Source organism: Eleginops maclovinus, chromosome 11 (assembly GCF_036324505.1).
Source record: "Eleginops maclovinus isolate JMC-PN-2008 ecotype Puerto Natales chromosome 11, JC_Emac_rtc_rv5, whole genome shotgun sequence".
Classification (NCBI taxonomy): domain Eukaryota; kingdom Metazoa; phylum Chordata; class Actinopteri; order Perciformes; family Eleginopidae; genus Eleginops; species Eleginops maclovinus.
Genome location: NC_086359.1, coordinates 21,311,741 through 21,330,216, shown reverse-complemented (window position 1 = coordinate 21,330,216; position 18,476 = coordinate 21,311,741). Strand labels below are relative to the sequence as shown.

At 40.8% G+C, this 18,476-nt stretch overlaps 1 protein-coding gene across 5 annotated transcripts in view; it reads right to left on the bottom strand.

Moving 5' to 3' along the window:
* auts2a (activator of transcription and developmental regulator AUTS2 a) overlaps positions 1-18,476 on the bottom strand; it is a 306,284-nt gene that overhangs the window by 221,442 nt on the left and 66,366 nt on the right. The window lies entirely within an intron of this gene.

Below are 18,476 nucleotides of genomic sequence, written 5' to 3'. Positions count from 1 at the left end.
GAAAAAAGGTAAACATTAATATGAAAAACAAGGACACCACTTACTGTAGCAACCGGTGAATTGTAAATAAGCCCCGCCCTAAAGCGTGCACTGCTTCATCATGTATTGTACTCTACATGGGACCATTATTTTCAAAATGAACATCAAGACTTGAAATCAGTGTCTACATAAACATATGGATAGACAGTTTTTCCAGATTAATTCTTAAAAGCTAACAGTGTTGAGACATGCTGAGCTGTGAACTGCTACAGATCCATTTAAAAGCCCTTATTTTATACTCTTTTATATGACGGTTGGTGAAAATCTAATTTTTTATTTTCCAATAGCAAAACACAAGTAGTAGCTGTAAAATGCCAGAAAATGATTATTTGAAACTAAAACAAGTATCTTGAGTTTAATCTTCCATAATAATACAATATCACGCTGACCTGCAGCAACTCTCTACAACATTACATAATACTGGATCATGACCCACCTCTGTAAATACTCACCTGATTGCGGTGCATCTCGCTCTGTGTGTGTGTGTGTGTGTGTGTGTGTGTGTGTGTGTGTGTGTGTGTGTGTGTGTGTGTGTGTGTGTGTGTGTGTGTGTGTGTGTGTGTGTGTGTGTGTGTGTCTGTGTGTGTGTGTGTGTGTGTGTGTGTGTGTGTGTGTGTGTGTGTGTGTGTGTGTGTGTGTCTTGTGAAGCCAGACAGAAATATCGAGGGGATTAAACACAAGCTGCTGAACAAATCTACTGGAGCAAGGAACACAAAATAAAAAATGCAATATCCTAATTAGAAGCTTGAGTGGGTGGGATAAGTAATGAACAAGCAAACAGTCCCAGAGAGAGACTGCTCTGTACTCAGAGTGACCTTCTGTACTGTTCACACCAACTGGGCCTCGGAATCTATCAAGGGTGAAAAATGATCTAGCATAAGGGTCTTTTATATTGCAATGTCTTAATTAATTGATAAAGACAATGATGCAGTGAGTGAACTGGCCGTATATCTGTTTACATACTCTTATTACATTACAGCTGATATTCTCAATAGTCTTAATGACCTTGTTTTCTAAAGAACAGAAACATTTCTACATCAGAATGTATTGTAATAACTATTAAACAGTTATTTCATGTGGCATCTTCACATAATAATTCATTCAATCCTACAAACACTGCATTTGCTTTATGCAGGAAATATATTGGGATTACAGATCTGGAAAAAAATCAAGAGACCACTCCACATTTTCTCAAATCTTTATCTCTACATGTATGGCAGCCATTCCAGTGTCTGTTGAATTCCAACAGAGAGAAATGTTGTAGGTCGGTTATAAAATACAATAAAAAAATGTAAAAATCAATTAACTCAAAGACATATATATAAATAGTCAAACCAAAGAAACTGAAAATGCTGAAGTAGGCTCTTAATGTGTTCCTGTATATAGAGTTATAAACACACATTGCTTGAAGATGGACAATAAATTAGCAAGGTATCATTTTGCACAGGCACATGTAAAAAATGAAAAACTGATTATACACAACAGCAGCCATAGAAGTGGCTTTTAACTGTATGTTACTTTGAGAGAACTCTCATCAGTCTAACATGCCCACTATGAGAATTCTAACGTGCTAATGTCTGGCAGGAAGACTGTGTTTTATGTTTGTCGACTTAGAGAGTGTGCATGCCAGAATTCTCTTATTGTCTCTAAACACAAAGAGGCTGAAACTGATTTAGAAGAAAGCTTGAACAGTGATAAAAAAATCAAAAAAGGAGGTGGACATATTGTCTTCCCAACATTATACAACTGGTGCTAGATAAAGCCTTTGAATTCAATCACAAGCACCCTTATCTGAAGTACTTGAAACAAATGAACCAATGTTGACAATAATGTGAGGACTACATTTTAACACGAGTGACCTTTTTCTCAGTTCTGATTATTTTCTTTGTACGTACAGGCAACATGACCCATTGCGAACCTCTCAGTCTTATTTGTCACAAGATAAGTCAGCATGGGGGCAGAGGATAATGACCTCCGAGCTGTAACGCTCACAATGTCAGAGTACGGAGAGGAGGCCTATTACCACAATCCACACCGGGGCTCTTATGTCCAAGCGGCACCATTAAAACGTTGAAACATGCCTGAAAAATAGACTGCATTCCATTACCCATGCTCCTTAGCAAAAACCATTACAGTGGATGTGTGGTGGCTGGGCTACATCTCTTTGAGAGGGGTGGAGAGTACAAATTATTGATCGTAACCTGTGAACTACATGTGTAGCATTGACACGGGAAAATCTATCAGGGCAGGGGGGTGGGGATGGGGCTGCGGCCTATGAATCACATCCGACTCTTACGCTGCTCTCTTCCAGGAAACAACAAAGCATCACAACACACACAAATGCATACGTGTGTGCTGTACATGCTCCCTGACGAACATCACACCCTCCCCGCTGCTCGGCTGGTTTCTCTCCACCATTTCCTCTGACAGTCTGGTGAGTGAGTGTATAGTATAGCTGGAGGCGAGTCGGAGAAGCAGCAGATGCTGCATAAAGGCATCAAAGCAGCCACCTTCATCACATCTCTTAGGGGGTCAACACTGAGGGACAGCAGTGAGCTAAAGACACTTGAATCAAGGTTAACGGCGGCTTGGGAGGGGGGCTATCAAAGTGATGTAAAGCACAGTTAAAGGGAATAAAGGTAGATCCTATTAGAGGTGCTATATTGATCTGTGTGAATCTCACCTTCTGTGCAAAGCTGGATCTGTATTTCAAAAATAATGATGGTTGCTCTTAACCCTTAATGCGAAGATGGTGTGTTATATATTGAATCACATTATGTATCATGGTTCTAACACCACACTGTACCAGTAAATGACTGAATGAAACGTACTACTAGGAAGCAGAGTAGTGAGTAAATGTTCAACAATGAAACACATCAAGACTAAAAGTGTATAGTTCAGTTGCTTTATAAAAAAATATAGACATTATACATCCGTGTTTGTGCAGCTAAGCCATCACATTACCTTTTTAGATTGTTTTTATTTTCCTAATAAAAATACATATAAAACTCATATTTTATATCAAAATTGTAATTACCACTGAGTTACAATTGCATTGGACAGCATTGACTTTGACTAGGTGGAAGTGATGAAAATATGATCATTTTCTGTGTCATTATACAACATTGCAAAAACAATGATTGTTGTTTTAATATCATTTAAAAAACAAATAGATTGCAGACTATGTATCCCATTCAAAAGCAAAATATTTAATAGCTTACAATGTGATATGGTACAAATAGGCCTTATTATGTTTTTAAGTTATGTACTGTTAATCTCTCTTACTGGATGCCTTATTTTTGTTTGTGTTGTAGTCCTATTTTTGGTTGTGTTTAAATGCTGCAAACAGTTGCCTTTAGGGACAACTCAAGTGATTGCTTTCAGCCCTGGTGGAATACATAGGTAAAGGTGTAATACATTTATAAACAGCCTGGGAAAAAAAATAAGAGAACACTGCAGCATTATCATTTTCTCTTGCTTTATTATTTAAGGATATGTCTTGGAGTTAAATTATTTTTTTGTATTGTATTGTATGAACTGACAATGTTTCTCTGTGTTGGAATTTAACAGACACTGGAATGGCTGCCATACATGTTAAGATAAAGCTTTAAGAAACATGTGGAGTGGTCTCTTATTTTTTTCTTTCCCGGAGCTGTTTATCCCAGTTTAGTAAGTCCTCTCTACAACTGTATGCCCAAACATGAAATACTAACCAGACGAGTTACAGTAGTAAAGCTTAAATTGCTGAAATCAATAATATCAGTAACTTCTGCAGGGATAATGTTTTGCAAAGTTACTGAAACCTTTAAACCTAAAAGTGAATTGTACAGCACTTTCATTCAGAAATGATATGGTCTTCTTCATACCATCTTATGTAATGTACAGCATTTTAAAGCATATAATACACCTAATACACAAGTCAAACCTTTTCATCACATTAAAACCATGTCACTGATTTTAATGACTTATTTTTAAAGATGTGCCCCCCTCCTGACACCACTATAAGATATGTGCAACTGTTGACAATCAAAAGAATAGAATTTTCTTCTGCAACATGTTTTTGCTCATTATACCCAGTTAGCTCTGAAGTGCGACATTCAGATACATGAGATATGTGCTTTATAAAGAAGAGCCTCGGCTACACCAGCATAGTCCGCATGGTGCTTCAGCCGTCTCCACTAACAAGCCCGCGTCCCTGCATGCTGATCCCTGCAGAGTGGCATATTTTTGCTGGAGAAATGACTGTTGTGTGTGCGGTTGTATGGAGGGAGCCCTGCATAGTCCCAATGTGCCACTGTATAATAAGCTCTACTTATTTTACCTTCATTATGGCCAACCAGCTCTCCTGCATCACAGAACATTACAGAAAATTGGCTCCGAGATAGACAGTAATAAGAGAGCAAGAGAGACAGGATATGTGTGTGTGACTTTCAGCATACAGTATGTGTGCCACTGTGCCTTCATTTAATGAAGCACACGGAAATCCACAGGGCTAAAACCCAGAGGTGTGTACTTTAAAAAAGGCTGCTTTGTTCTAGACATGGCCTTTAAACATTAACCTTTTGTGGGTAATATTGGTACATTTCTCAAAATGACTGAACATGCCAATTGTCCCTTTCTAACCCTTTCTGTAGTCACACACACTGCCTTTGCCCCTTGGAACAAATCCTGCTAAGGTACACCGCAGCCAATTAGGGGGGAAGAGGGGATCCAATGCAAGACAAAAAAAATACCACAGTCCAGGTCTATAAAACCTTAAATAAGATTCCTCTATAAAGAGGTTCCAAAGCATTCTCCTAAGCTAGCAGCAGAGGGTGCCAGCACACCACAAAAGTAACCCAGCATGCCACACAACTTCAGTCCAGTTTACTCAAATAGAAAAACCAGACAAAGACGGGACGAGAAAGAGAGAGAGAGGCTGGACCTTTCTTTTTTATCCCATGTATACCGGCAGCCAGGATAGCGCTATACCTTGGAGGACACATGGTCTAGACTTGATGTGTTTGTTCCAGGAAATCCTATCATGGTGTTTCACATGGTGAGTTCATATCATCAGCTTTAGATCACTGACGAAGCATTCTGTCAGCTGAAACTTTTAAATAAAAAGGCAATTTAAAGTGAAAATAAGTTCTTGCAAGAAAATTGCCCTGTACTTCTCAGAAGATAATAACACAGATGCAAATAGATGCCTAATCACGGTATTATCTTGCAGAGATTTGGAATGCTTTTAAATGATATGTGTTTTCAGGAAGAATTAACGTTTCTCCTTCTTGCCCCTGGCAGACGAGGCTTACAGTCTTGGTAAATCACAGATGGCTATTTCTCCATCCCTGCCCCAAGGGGACTGGAAAACCACGCTGAGACTGCCACCTCCTCATCCCGCAGTGGTAAAGAGCTGGCACTGTCAAGAGGACGGGGAGAGGGGGATGGAGTCTCGCCTCCCTTGCGGGTTTCTCAGAGAAACCCTCTCCATCTGCTCATCTGTGCTTCCTTTGACACTCTGCTGTGTGTGAATGTGAGTATGCAACAGGGAAACAGCTAGTGTTTGGACTCACAGAATACATATCTTTACATCTGTTTTCAGTGTGTGCAACACTTTACCACTCTCCTTCAGTGAACATAAGATATGTACAGTACATTGTACCTTTTATCTGTAGCTCTACTCCTCCCTATCCAGTGGCCTGTAAGGTTACAGGATCAATACCTCTTTTTAACCTTAAATCCCTGCCCGTGTGCAGGTTAAGAGAGAGTATTCAAACAGATCTGATGAAAGAGCAGCAGAGGCAGCAGCTGAGCTCAAGGTCAGGGGACAGGAAGTGTTATCCCCCTTGTCACTTAAGATCTGTCTGGATTAAAGTGGAAGTGAAACAGAGAGTTCACAGAGACACCAAGAAGGTGTGATGAGCAGTACAAAATTGAATAATTGGGACTTGCTGCAGGGTGCATTTTGAGTGCATGTAATGAAATGAATTGGAAAGAATGAGTCCTGCTGTTATCTGACAGATGTTAGGCTCTTATCTCTGATTTAACTCTGCATCCAAACAGCTTGTGCTGACCTACCATGAAATTGTCAGGGAACAGTAAACAGAGAAAACAACAGGCTCTGTTCTTTATGTCCATGCTGCTGTTGCCATGGTTCCCTGGCCATCAGTCAAGAGTGAAAAACAGGGCAATGTGTCAATGTCAAGATTACACTTTATTTGTGTTTCGATCACATCAATCCTCAAATCCGTGTTTGGGCTTCATTGAGCACTACTGATGTAAAGATTTAAAGTACCTGTGATGTTTGACACATAAACAATCTTCTTGACATTTTCAGGTGGGAGCTAATTATGTCAAATCGAGGCATTCATTTACTTTAAAAGAATACATGTTGTGTTTGCATGATAGAAATCTTAGTTTACATGATAGAATGACCTGGTGAGTTTACAATACACTCAGACCCCTTTCATCAAAGGCCTACATCATAAACAGTCCAATATTAAACCAATACCAACTCTGTATGCAAGATGCATCTCCAGCACAGCCTTCTGTTTTCCCATGCACACTTTATGTAAAACTCCACCCTTTGGTGTTTGCTCCTCTCAGCTATTGCTCTAGAGTTGATAACTCAATTTAAAGTAGAAGCAGTAAAGTGGAATGAGTGAACCAGGCAGCTCTCCTCTGAAGATGTTTGCTTTCTCTCCACCTCTATTTATCCATTTATAAAGAATGTGTGTGTAAATGGATGTGTGAGAGAGAGTTAACTCTACTTCAGCCTGAGCCTGAAATGTATAAACATCCTGACTGGAAGGCTACCGTCCTGATTTCGACATAAATATTAATAGATATTTTTACCTTTATCAAAGCAGTCGGGACTGAGCAGATGTTCAGTTTATGTAAGCGGTGAAAATGATAAACCCTTTCACTTTTTCATTAAACACCAGCATAGAAACATGATTGTAGTCTGGCAGCTGGTAGTCAGGCACATTATCTGCATCTGGTTCAGAATTGGTGACCTGTTGTCAGATGATAGGGTAACTAAGCATGACATTACAGACAATTAGCCGGGAGATGGCATGTAGTAATTATACAATAGGCATGAGAGTGCCCTTATCAGAAGCAGCATGTCAGAGATCCTGTGAACATTATCCTCCATTATTACACTCAATTTCATGGAGCTAAGTTAAGTTGCACCACCAGTGGACTGAGAGTAATCAAGAAATCAGAGACAATTCACTGGAAATAATGACACTCCTATAGGACAAATGACTATGGTCTACTCTGTTATCAAAGCAGGGAAATGAGGCGGAAGGGAATGAAGGGAGATGGATTTTCTTTTCACCCGTGTTGAGGAATCCGATGAAAAGAGATAAGAACTTTTCAGCAATGACTCAACACATGTAAATATAAGCTTTCAGAAAATCTTCCTCCCCCCTGAAGCCATTAAGCCTTGCTCTCATTCTCAGCATGATGAAGGACCACTCATGCTGACTTCAAGTACTCATCATCAGCTCCTACTTCCAAGTGTGGGAGTCATAAATAGGACTTGTCATGCGTTTAAGTGGTTTTGGTTGGAAAAAAGAAAGGAAAATGGACAAGACAGTGTTATTTCAGTGCCAGTTTAGAGCAGCAGGGGGGTGGAGAGGAGGATGAAACAGAGGAGTAAAAGTACTCTACTGAAATAAAAAAGCACTAATTTGAGAAAAGGTTTAAACAAATGCTGATCACTGTTATAAATGTATTAAAAGCAATCATTAAATCAATGTTGAGATTACAGAAAATGTTTAGCACTTAGAAGTCTCCTATTATGCTATATTCGAACAATTTATTGTAGGGCCATATCTATGCAAAACATGTCTGTGAAGTGTTTTGCTCCAAATACCAAACAGATCCCCCATTGTAGCATGCCTAATCCCCCTCTATTTCAGCCCTGTTCCTGAAGTGCTGATTCTGTGACTGTCGCTTTAAATGTGAGCTGAGCTGAAGCTGGCCACGCCCCTTTGGAGTGCATGCAGCTCTCTGTCTGAAGAGAGAAGTTTCTAACAGAGAAACTCAGCTAAACGCTGCCGTGATTAAACCCCATATTATGTTCCAAACCACATCCAGCATTATTTCTGAAACACTTCTCAGTGTTTACCACTAGAACAGAGACATTATATGTATTATATAAACAACAACTCTAAGTCCCTCCTGCGGACATCCTGCTGAACACACAGACACACAGAGGTGCTGCGGAGGGGACTCAGCTCCGACTGTATATGGGGTACGATAGGTTGGCTTCTGTCAGGTGGGTGGGACGTTGCCAGGAGTTCAATGTAAAGCCAGCCCACATTTCCAATATAATGTCATTACCGAAGCAAATCTGGATCAGCTCGTTTGTACCCCCGTTTATAGCGATGTGGGTAAGGAGGAAAAGAGAGAGGGTTGTATTTTCGGACACTTTGTGAGTCTCCTTACACACCGGGGACACATATTTATGTATAAAAGACAGCAAGTGCATTATGCATACCAGGGGACCTTTAATAAAAGCCTCTGAATCTGATCATTAAATGGAAACAAACAGAAACAGAACACATTATTTAGGCTGACACATGTGCCTTCTCTGGTGCCCATAAGGCCATTCTGTCAGTTGATGGTACACAGGACAATGTAGGGTTCAGGTTTTTTTTTAAGTGACATAGCAGGGATATTATTGATATTATTCTCATCATCCTACACACAAGCTGAACAGCTGTTCCTCTCCTTGCCTATTTCCCACAAGAAGGTTTTCACAACTTCATCCCAGGCCATAACTCCAAATCCAATTTCCAAATCAATCTACAGTATTCACACTATCACCACAATGACACATGTCCTTACTAATGCACATCAAGACTTAAGGAGCCTAATATACAATTAAAAGAGGTATAATGTTTCATAATGAAAAGAGGATATTAGCCGTAGATTTGTAACTGCAGTCAAACATGAGCTACATTCAGTGAAACTGGAGCAGAATACAGTAGACATTAAAAAAAAGGAGGAAGGGAGAGTAATAGCTCATTAAGTTGCTTTTATGTTTGCTTTACACTGTATTAATGCCCCAGAACTCTTCATTAAAATTCCACTAGTAATATCTGGATATGCTCCAAGTAGGATAATACTATTTTTCAAACCCTCTGTTGGCTTAAATCACTTATTACGTTTGCCATTTTAGATTCAAGTGCTTGTATAACTGTGGTAACACAATCCTTTGAGACTCACTGTTGAGTAAGTGTGTGTTGTCTGAAGCACTTTTTAATTCTTACTACTAATGTTTATTTCACTCTGCACTTCTCCATTGTCAACAAAACACAAATGAGGAAATGTTGTAATAATGGTGGAGCACTGCATTCAAATTAAGAACATATGTTCCCTGGTTTGAGAAGCTGCCTGGGGAGGCCGTCCCTCTCGGCAAATCTTACCAACAAGAAGACTCAATCCGTCCTGAAACTACATTTGGGAATATGGAGAACATTGAAAAAAGAAGGAAAGATCATGGCAGGCCCCCTGTTGTAATTACATTTTCTGAAAAAGCAAGGTGTGTCACATCTTAGTCAACACTCAGGCATAGTCAGGGGGGTGGGGGGGGGCAGGTCGGCAGGAGGTCACGGCCGGGGCAGGATTCAAACAAAATAGTTGTGTGGGGCACACCCTGGGTAAATACCAGCCTTTCTTAAGCTGGAGATACTTTAACAGTCAGTGTTGCCACCATATGGTAATATTTCCCTTCATGAGCCTTTGGTGGTGCCCCTATAAATAATCCACTTTCCCAGCCTGCACCTGCTCCCTGACCTCCTCTTTTACAGGGGGCAACACAGTGTAGCAAAGGCAAGACAGCGAAGAGGAGGAAGAGGAGGAGGAGGACCAGCAGGAGAAAACGGATGTCTGAAGAGCTCTCACCACCCACCTACCATCCACAGCTGATTAACTATAGACCACTGTTCAATGTATCTAGGCTTAGCTTAAAATCCACTATATGCTTAATGGATATTTAAAGAGCAACTGTTTCTGTAATGTGCAGGCTGCATCAAAGAGCAGCAGGAAAAGTGGTACTGGCAATTATACACCTTATTAAAGCCCATTTAAGTGCAGCAACACAGTGTGTGTGAGTGTGTATTTTCATTGTGTGGCTACATCCCGGGTGGTCCTTTATATAGTGAGTTTACACTTGACCAAAATGCTCATATTATTTACCATTAAGGCCAACACACTACACTGCAAAATTCTACACTAGCAGCACTGCAAGCTGTAATTCTCAAACACAGCATGAAATAAAGTTGTTGAATTGAAGAGTCACAGCAAAGGTCCCTTATTTAGATGCTTTATCCACAGGTTAGTGGGAAGATTGTTCAATGGGGTACTGTGCTTTCAGATCACATTTTTTTTTCCAATTCAGTTTATGATTTTTCATGGCTGCTGCCCAGTCAAACTGCAGCCCCACGCTACACTTCCACAGTGTCTTCGATCATCTGTCAGACTTCTAAACAACATCCTGGTCAAAGTTCAATCATTATTACTTTTTACTTCAGTTCTTCTTGACTGATGCTTTGAATCATCGTCATCAAGCAGCCCTGGTGAAAATACTGTAGTAAAAGGATTCCTTAACCAACATTTTACCTTCCACTTTCCCTATCTTGTGTTCAATGGGTAAAGATGGAATGTTGTGTCAGAGGTAACTCAAATGGAACATTTTCGTCTTGTGGAGAGAAAGTATTTGCTCAATTGTTTTGTCTCGTTAGATTAGTTTGGGAAATATTATGTTCAAAATGTCAGGGCAGTTTGCCTTGAGGTTGGCAGTATCCATTAGTATCCACTATTGGACACTTTAGCAGACCACAGGGTTACCAACATCATGACAATTAATCTTCTGCATGACGTTCATAGGTTTTCAGGCCCTGACAGTTGATATTCGTTCATGAGTGGGCCTGAAAAATGTCAGCGGATTGGGTACGATGAAAGTATGAATGCTGCACGAGTTGTCTGCCTGGTACTGGGACAGTTGTGATAAAAATGTCTTCAAACACCTCGGGCACACTGCCTAATTCTTACTGACAGTTTGGATGGGCCAGGGCTTAGGGTGGCGCGACACTTTGGTTTAAGAGTGCAGCCACTTCATTTTTCACAAATTGACGGCGAGGGGTTGTCAAGAGTGTGAGCCAGTGTCAGGTTGGACAGTGACTGGTGAGAGCAGATGCTGTCTGCCTTTCACTTCATTGCTCTGGTTCCCTAAAGTCGCTACAGAGTCTTCATCGACTGTTTAACAACCATGCAAGCGGGTAGTCCAGCCCCCCCCACACACACACACGGCTGTCCTCCGTTAGAGAAAAGTGACACCTCAAAAGGAAAGCTTTCTGAACGCAGGGAAAGCGGGCAGAGAGATAAAAAAAAACAGCATCAGGGTCTAATGAAGAGTGGTTGGTGGTGGGGAACATGATAAACACACAAGTCATCAGTAGGAGACGCACAGAGCTGGTGAAGGTATGTAGTTAAAGTTGTGGGTGGGGGCTGCTACAGAAAAAAATGATACGAGTATATTAAGCTAAGAGGAACTTCAGCATCACTTCTTGTCAGAAACTGCTGCTTTTCCATCAACGTGCTCATCCAGCTGGTATTAGAGACACACTTACATAAAAGCACAAAGTGCATGGTGATGTTGTGCAGAGGTTAAGGGGTCAGCAGTGAATCTAAATCCGGCATGTTGCCATAGTTACAAGTTGTATGGCTGCACACTTTTACTGTGTAACCATTTAATTATCATATAATGCTGTAAAGACACATTTAAACACTAATTAAACGCAGTCTTGTCAAGCCCCCAGATGCATTTAAGTGTTTACGGATTGCTGGCTTGTGTGTCACAAAGACACAAAGACCACAAAACAAGCCGTCATGATTGGATTTGATTAGATCCAGTGCTATAAACCGCCACCGTGACAGCAACAATTATCATCACCACAACCAAGGCCCCCATCAGATTGGATTTAGCATCTTATCTGACAATCAGGACATCGCTTTCCTTGAATCTCTTATTGGCTTAGTGGATAAGCTTATTAAGGGTGACCCCAGAAGCTGTAAGAGCTAAACATTATATTACAGTCTCACTGCAGATTGAAAAGCATGTAAACTTGCCCTCGTCCTGACAGAATCAGGGCTTCAGTCCAAACATTTACACACACACACACACACACACACACACACACACACACACACACACACACACACACACACACACACACACACACACACACACACACACACACACACACACACACACACAGCATAAGCAGTCTGGGAGATCTGCCATTAGTGCTTTCAGCTTGATCTCATTACATGTGGCAGCCAGCAGGTTAAAGCAAGAGATCAGTGTAGGTAAGTGACCGATGTAGAATGATAACACAGCCTCTGGCGGGCCCAAGGAAGGGCTGATTCACTGGATGATTCAGGGAACCAGAGGCTGGAGACCCGGGTCCTCTGGTTGACTGGCTGACGTGCTTAGAGCTTCTCGAGGAAACCTCTTCCAACCCCGGGGCTACTCAGCCACTCTCCACAGCAATTACTCCTCACCACAGGGACAGGATGAACCCCACAGCTCTTTTTTCACATGATTTAGGTGTGACTGACAAATGGGGACAGCTGTGAAGTGGTGGCAGGCTTTTACCTGAACTGTCTTTTTAATACAATAACTCATGTCATGTCAGTCCTATGGAGCAGATATCCGCCAGCATTAACCTGGGCTTTGTATCTTCTAAGAAAACTAGAAAAACAACATCTGAGACGTGGTGGTAGTACTGTATGTGCCTTAAAAAGGATTTATTTTGCAGAATTACTCATGAAAGACAGTCTAATTTCAAAGAATGACCACAAGTGACAGCAGGGTATTCTGCCCAACGAGTGCCTGTGATCCCCATTACAATACACTGCCTTAATTATTATGAGCCAACACCACGACCAGCTGACTGCTCCTGATGCCAGGATCACACCTAATCCACATTTCATTTAATGAGAGGTTTACATAAGGATGTTATGGTGCAAAGTACTTCATCCAGCACATCTTTTTATTTGCATGTTCTTTGTGAAATAAAGGCAAAACAACTTGGAGCTCTGGTTACCTGAAAGCAATCATGTAGATTTGTTTTGTAGTCTTGATTATCTCCTTGAAGATACCATTTTGTGCTCAAGGTTGATAACATACAGAACTAAATTGCCGCGGAACAACACACTTTAAGTGAAGTCAGAAATAGCATGTACCTTTTCTCTTTTGAGGAGCGTTACATCAGCTATGTATGTAGCAGCTACTTTAGCTAAAGGTACCCTGTAGTCTCTTTAGTCACATTAACCTTATATCAAGCTAAGACTTTTTCGAGGAATAATCAAATGGTCGGGTAACAGAATGACATTTTAGTAGTGCTAATATCTTTATCACATTGTTTTTTTTAATTGACATTACATTTACTTGCCAAATAAATTAGAAGCTTTTAAATGTCATCATTGCCAATACAGTTCCTCCCAGCAGAACCACCACAGCATGGGTTTCTATGATATTACCATACATTGACATTCTCCCCCTTTTTATTCTCTGCGCAACGTTTCTGGCGGAGTAAAATACATTTGTTTTAAACCAACGATATCATTGTTAACGCAAACATTGATCCCAAAATTGGACCCGATGGCACACGTATTGGTTTCACTTCAGAACACATGGAGAAACCTGTTTGCTACTTTGTAGTTCCTTTTTCAAACATGTTTCCAGTTACTTATTTTGGTGTTTGCTGAAATAGTGTTAGATTTGACAAACAATACTATATCGGTTATTTTACAAGAGGGGGAGAGAAATATCACCAATTTGTAAAAGTCCGAGAACTCTCATCAACTGACCCAACTAGACAATTGCATCAAAGAAAACAAAATATGAATGTCATCGAACTTCCTCCAACTGAACACAAAAAACTGAAATGTAAATTCTTGGTCCAAAAGATATAAGTATAAATTCTGCGACCTCAGCCTTAACATAGCCGGTTCCACCATCAAACAAAGTCCAATAACCAAAAATCAGGGGGTTATATTGGATAATCTGTCATTGAAATATCACATCAACGCAAAAAAAAACAAAACAGCATTCTTTCATCTTCAGAATATAGTCAAGATGCGTCCCACCCTCTCCATATCCGATGCAGAAACTATAGTCCGTGCTTTTGTCTCATCCCGGTTGGACTACTGCAAATCACTTTTCTCCAGGCTACCCAAAACAACAACTGCGAAAATACAACTTGTTCAAAACACCACTGCCAGAATATTAATCTGAACCAGAAACATTTGATCACATAACCCCTGCTCTCATCTCACAGCACTGGCTCCCAATTCCCACAAGAGCAGACTTTAAGATTTGCCTATTAACATATAAAATCATACATGGACTCGCTCCTCCATATCTGTCATCATTAATAACCCTGCGCATGTATACCATGTTACCACGAGCCCATAACGCCGGTCACCTTTCCATCCTCAGAATTAACAAAACAACGGTATAGCTTTTTCCTTCAGAGCACCACTTCTTTGGAATCTTCTTCCCACTCAGATCAGACAAGCAATTTCAGTTGATTCATTCAAAAGCAGACTCAAAACACACCTCTTCTCATCCGTCTACCTGATCACCTAGTTTTGATCACCTTGTATACATCCAATAGAATCATTTCTGTCTGGTTTAGCATACATATGCTTTGATCTAATGTCACTAATGTTATCGCTCATAAAGTCTTGTGTATTTATAGCCCTTTGTTGTGATTTGGGGCTTTAATACATTTTGAGTTGATATATGTGTGCAAACTTCGATTGCTTCCATTTCGACTCCAGACCAATATGAATCATTGCACACAAAAGACTAAAAAGCAGAGACAGACAGCCGGAAAGCCTGACAGGCAGGTATTGCGACAGAGATGTTGAGAATCAGAGGGAGATCTAACCTGAGCCCTCCTTATTCACCCCGCCCCCCCCTCGCACTATTCGTCTCCCCTCTCACCCAGTGCCAGAGAGCAGATGGGCCTCGCAGCATGCCGCTCTGTTCAGCAGAGCTACTGCACAAAGCAGCACACACCACAGGCCGTCATCTTACATCAGTGAGCTGAAGAGAGTCTTAAAAGAACAGCAACCCCCCCCGACAGACAAAGGGACAACAGACAGACAGACAGACAGACAGACAGACAGACAGACAGACAGACAGACAGACAGACAGACAGACAGACAGACAGACAGACAGACCAGACAGACAGACAGACAGACAGACAGACAGACAGACAGACAGACAGACAGACAGACAGACAGACAGACGCAACAAGTATCCTGCCAGTCTAAGATGTGACAGAAGTTATTGTGTGACCTGTAGATGCTGCACTCCCATTGGCCCAGTGAGTGTAATATGTTACTGGTGGGATGTAAAATGTCCTAACAGTTTGTCAAAGCCTGTTCTGAAATATCAATTGGAAAACATGAATAAATAAACAAGAAAAACCCAAAATGTTTTCATTTCCATGTTTCTTAACTTGTAAAGCGGGTGCATGTCTTTAGATTTGAGCTGAGCTCCTGAAAATAGCGTACAACTACAGTACGAGGAATCAACTACGTGGTACAGGTTCTGCTGTTACCCCACACTTAACATTCATTGTTTGTGTTTGAAATATACTTCTGACCTGAATATTGTCCTTGAGAAATGTAACTGTAGACATGCTTTATTTACTTAAAAGCAGCAAGGTAGAACTCTCACATACATGCAGGTAAGCCTTACTACCTATTTTGATTCCAATGCACACACACACACACACACACACACACACACACACACACACACACACACACACACACACACACACACACACACACACACACACACACACACACACACACACACACACACACACACACACACACACACACACACACACACACACCCTTAAACCTTAACCTCAACTTCACAAATCACAAATACTTTTAAAGCTTCAAAAAAATGTGTTTTGCATAACATAATCAAATTCTCAAAGATCAGTTATCAATTATGGGGACAATTAAACAAATACAGCGACATGCAATAAATGCTGCAGAACAGTCAGTCATATAATGTGTGGCTTCCCACTGTTCTCTCATCCATCTGTGCTGGAGCTTTCTCTATCTTGGCTGTTTTTCACTGTGAGGCGATATGTCAGAGGCGCTTATAAACATTTCTCTATTTTCCCCCCCTTGAGCTTACAATATCTCATAGTTCAGTACATTGGGTCAGTGCCAGAGATCGAAAACATTTGCTGCAATCTGCGAGCTCGGCTGGAAGAGCAACATAAAAACAAGTTGAGTGAAAAAAACCCACCTCTCGCCTTATTCTCTCTCTTACTCTCTTCCTCCCTCATTCTGCTTTAAAGTCATCGCTAACAAAAAGTGCTGATAACAGGCGCCCTCTCTCACCAGACTGAAGCATTTTCTAAATGGAGAATTAAACTTAGAGATAGACCTCTGACATTTAAAACGTAACCTTGTGGGAGGACAATGCCTTAACATTTATTTATAGTGAAGGCAGAGAAAAGATAATAGTTGCACTAGATAACTCTGCAGCTTGTCTCTCTGCAGAGGGGACAAAAAGGGGTGGCATAGGGTGCAGATGATGATCTTTTTAATGATGCATATGTCATAAAGCGTGATAGATTAGGGTGTTATTGAGCACCAAGGTTGATCTGTCTATCTGCATTATGAAGGGAACAAAAAAAATGACAAATCGTAAAAAAGGTCTGGCTGTAGCGTACAGACAGTACTATGATCATTATATCATTAACAATCATTATCAAAAAAGGTCTCTTTGTAATTGAGAGAGCTCTTACTGGTGACTGAGCTGAAAGGACTTGCATTTAATCCATCGCTGTTGTTGCAGCCACCTATAATGTGTGTGGAGGGCTATGGCTGTGCATGCTGCGTTCAGTGTGAGTTGTTCAGGGAGGTGGGAAACAGAGTGGGTGAGAATGTGTGTGAACTTGCATGTGTGCAAATGCATCTGTGATGAGATCAGTGTTGGGCTCCTTAAACAACACTTAGGACCCAAACATAGCCAACCTTTGCCAAATATGCAACAAAAACATAACCAGACACTGAAATAAAGATGCAGGTCAACACAGAGTTATTCAAGCACACATGTCTCACATACAGTAGATTGATTGGTTTCTGTACTGTAATCACAGCCATCACAGCACTATAAAACAACCTTGAGAGTGGCAGGCAGCACCATCTGTCCATTAGCCAGTACAGGAGCAGACATGACCCTCCCAACACGCCTGCTGCTAAGCTACAGGATACAGCCACTGTAATACTGCAGTCACACACTACTGTACTCTCTGTCATGTGACTTGTTAAAAATAGAAACCTTTCAAAGCAGATGCGGGACCAACTTAACTAACTACTGACTGCAGGAGTGGAGAAAAGGGTTGTCTAAAGGTGCTCTCACAAAATATTTAAGAAATAGGATTTACAGAAATGTAGTGCAGTGTTAGCAGTCGCACAAAATGGAAACAATATACTATAAGTATTGCAAAATTGTACTTAATTCAGTACAGACTGTACCTGTAATTACTTTCATTTCACCACTGAATACCTGTAATGTTGTATGGGTCTGAGCTAGACACACAGCCTTCCAATCTGTGATGGAAAAGGTGGAACAGAAACCATTACACTGCTTATACAAAACACTGCTGAGTCCACAGTGTACGGTGTATCAGGTGAATGCTGTGCCTTGTAACCTGTGTCTTTGTTTTCCCTCATGGCCGTTTGTCCTGCAACAACCCACTCAGACATGTCCTTGAATTTGCAGCTCAAGAAGAGCCCCTCCCAGAGAAACTGCAGAGCATAACCTCAGTTTGTGTGTGTAGTTCTGAGAAAGATAGTCCTTGCTGGTAGAGATACACCAATGCATCAGTGTAACATAAATATTCATTAGTGACCTTGTCACCTTGCTACACACAAAAATATGTTCAGGCATACAGTACACTGATACACACTGACATACCCTTAAAGCTCCATTTCACATGACTATAGGGCACTTTAACTTTATTTGTTCAACCAGTGCAAGTTAACCATTGCTCTGTACCATTGCTCACAGGTGTATTGTACATGCATGTCATGTTGTTAAAGCTGTCATACTGAAATAAATACAGAAATATGATCCAGATTGTCTGAATATTCTGATTTCTCTCTATGGGTTGTGACAAACAGCCTCTACATGGAAACTGTACCTGCTTTGGACTGCAGATGGAAAATAGCAAAATCTTCAAACATCAATGATTTTTTATGCATGCTCCTTGTATAAACACTTTTAATAAGATGCTATTCTGAACCAGTGGAACAGAAATCTAATTGCATTTCAGAGAAAAGATAATTGCTAATATTAACTTCTCACTGAAATGACAAGATGTTTC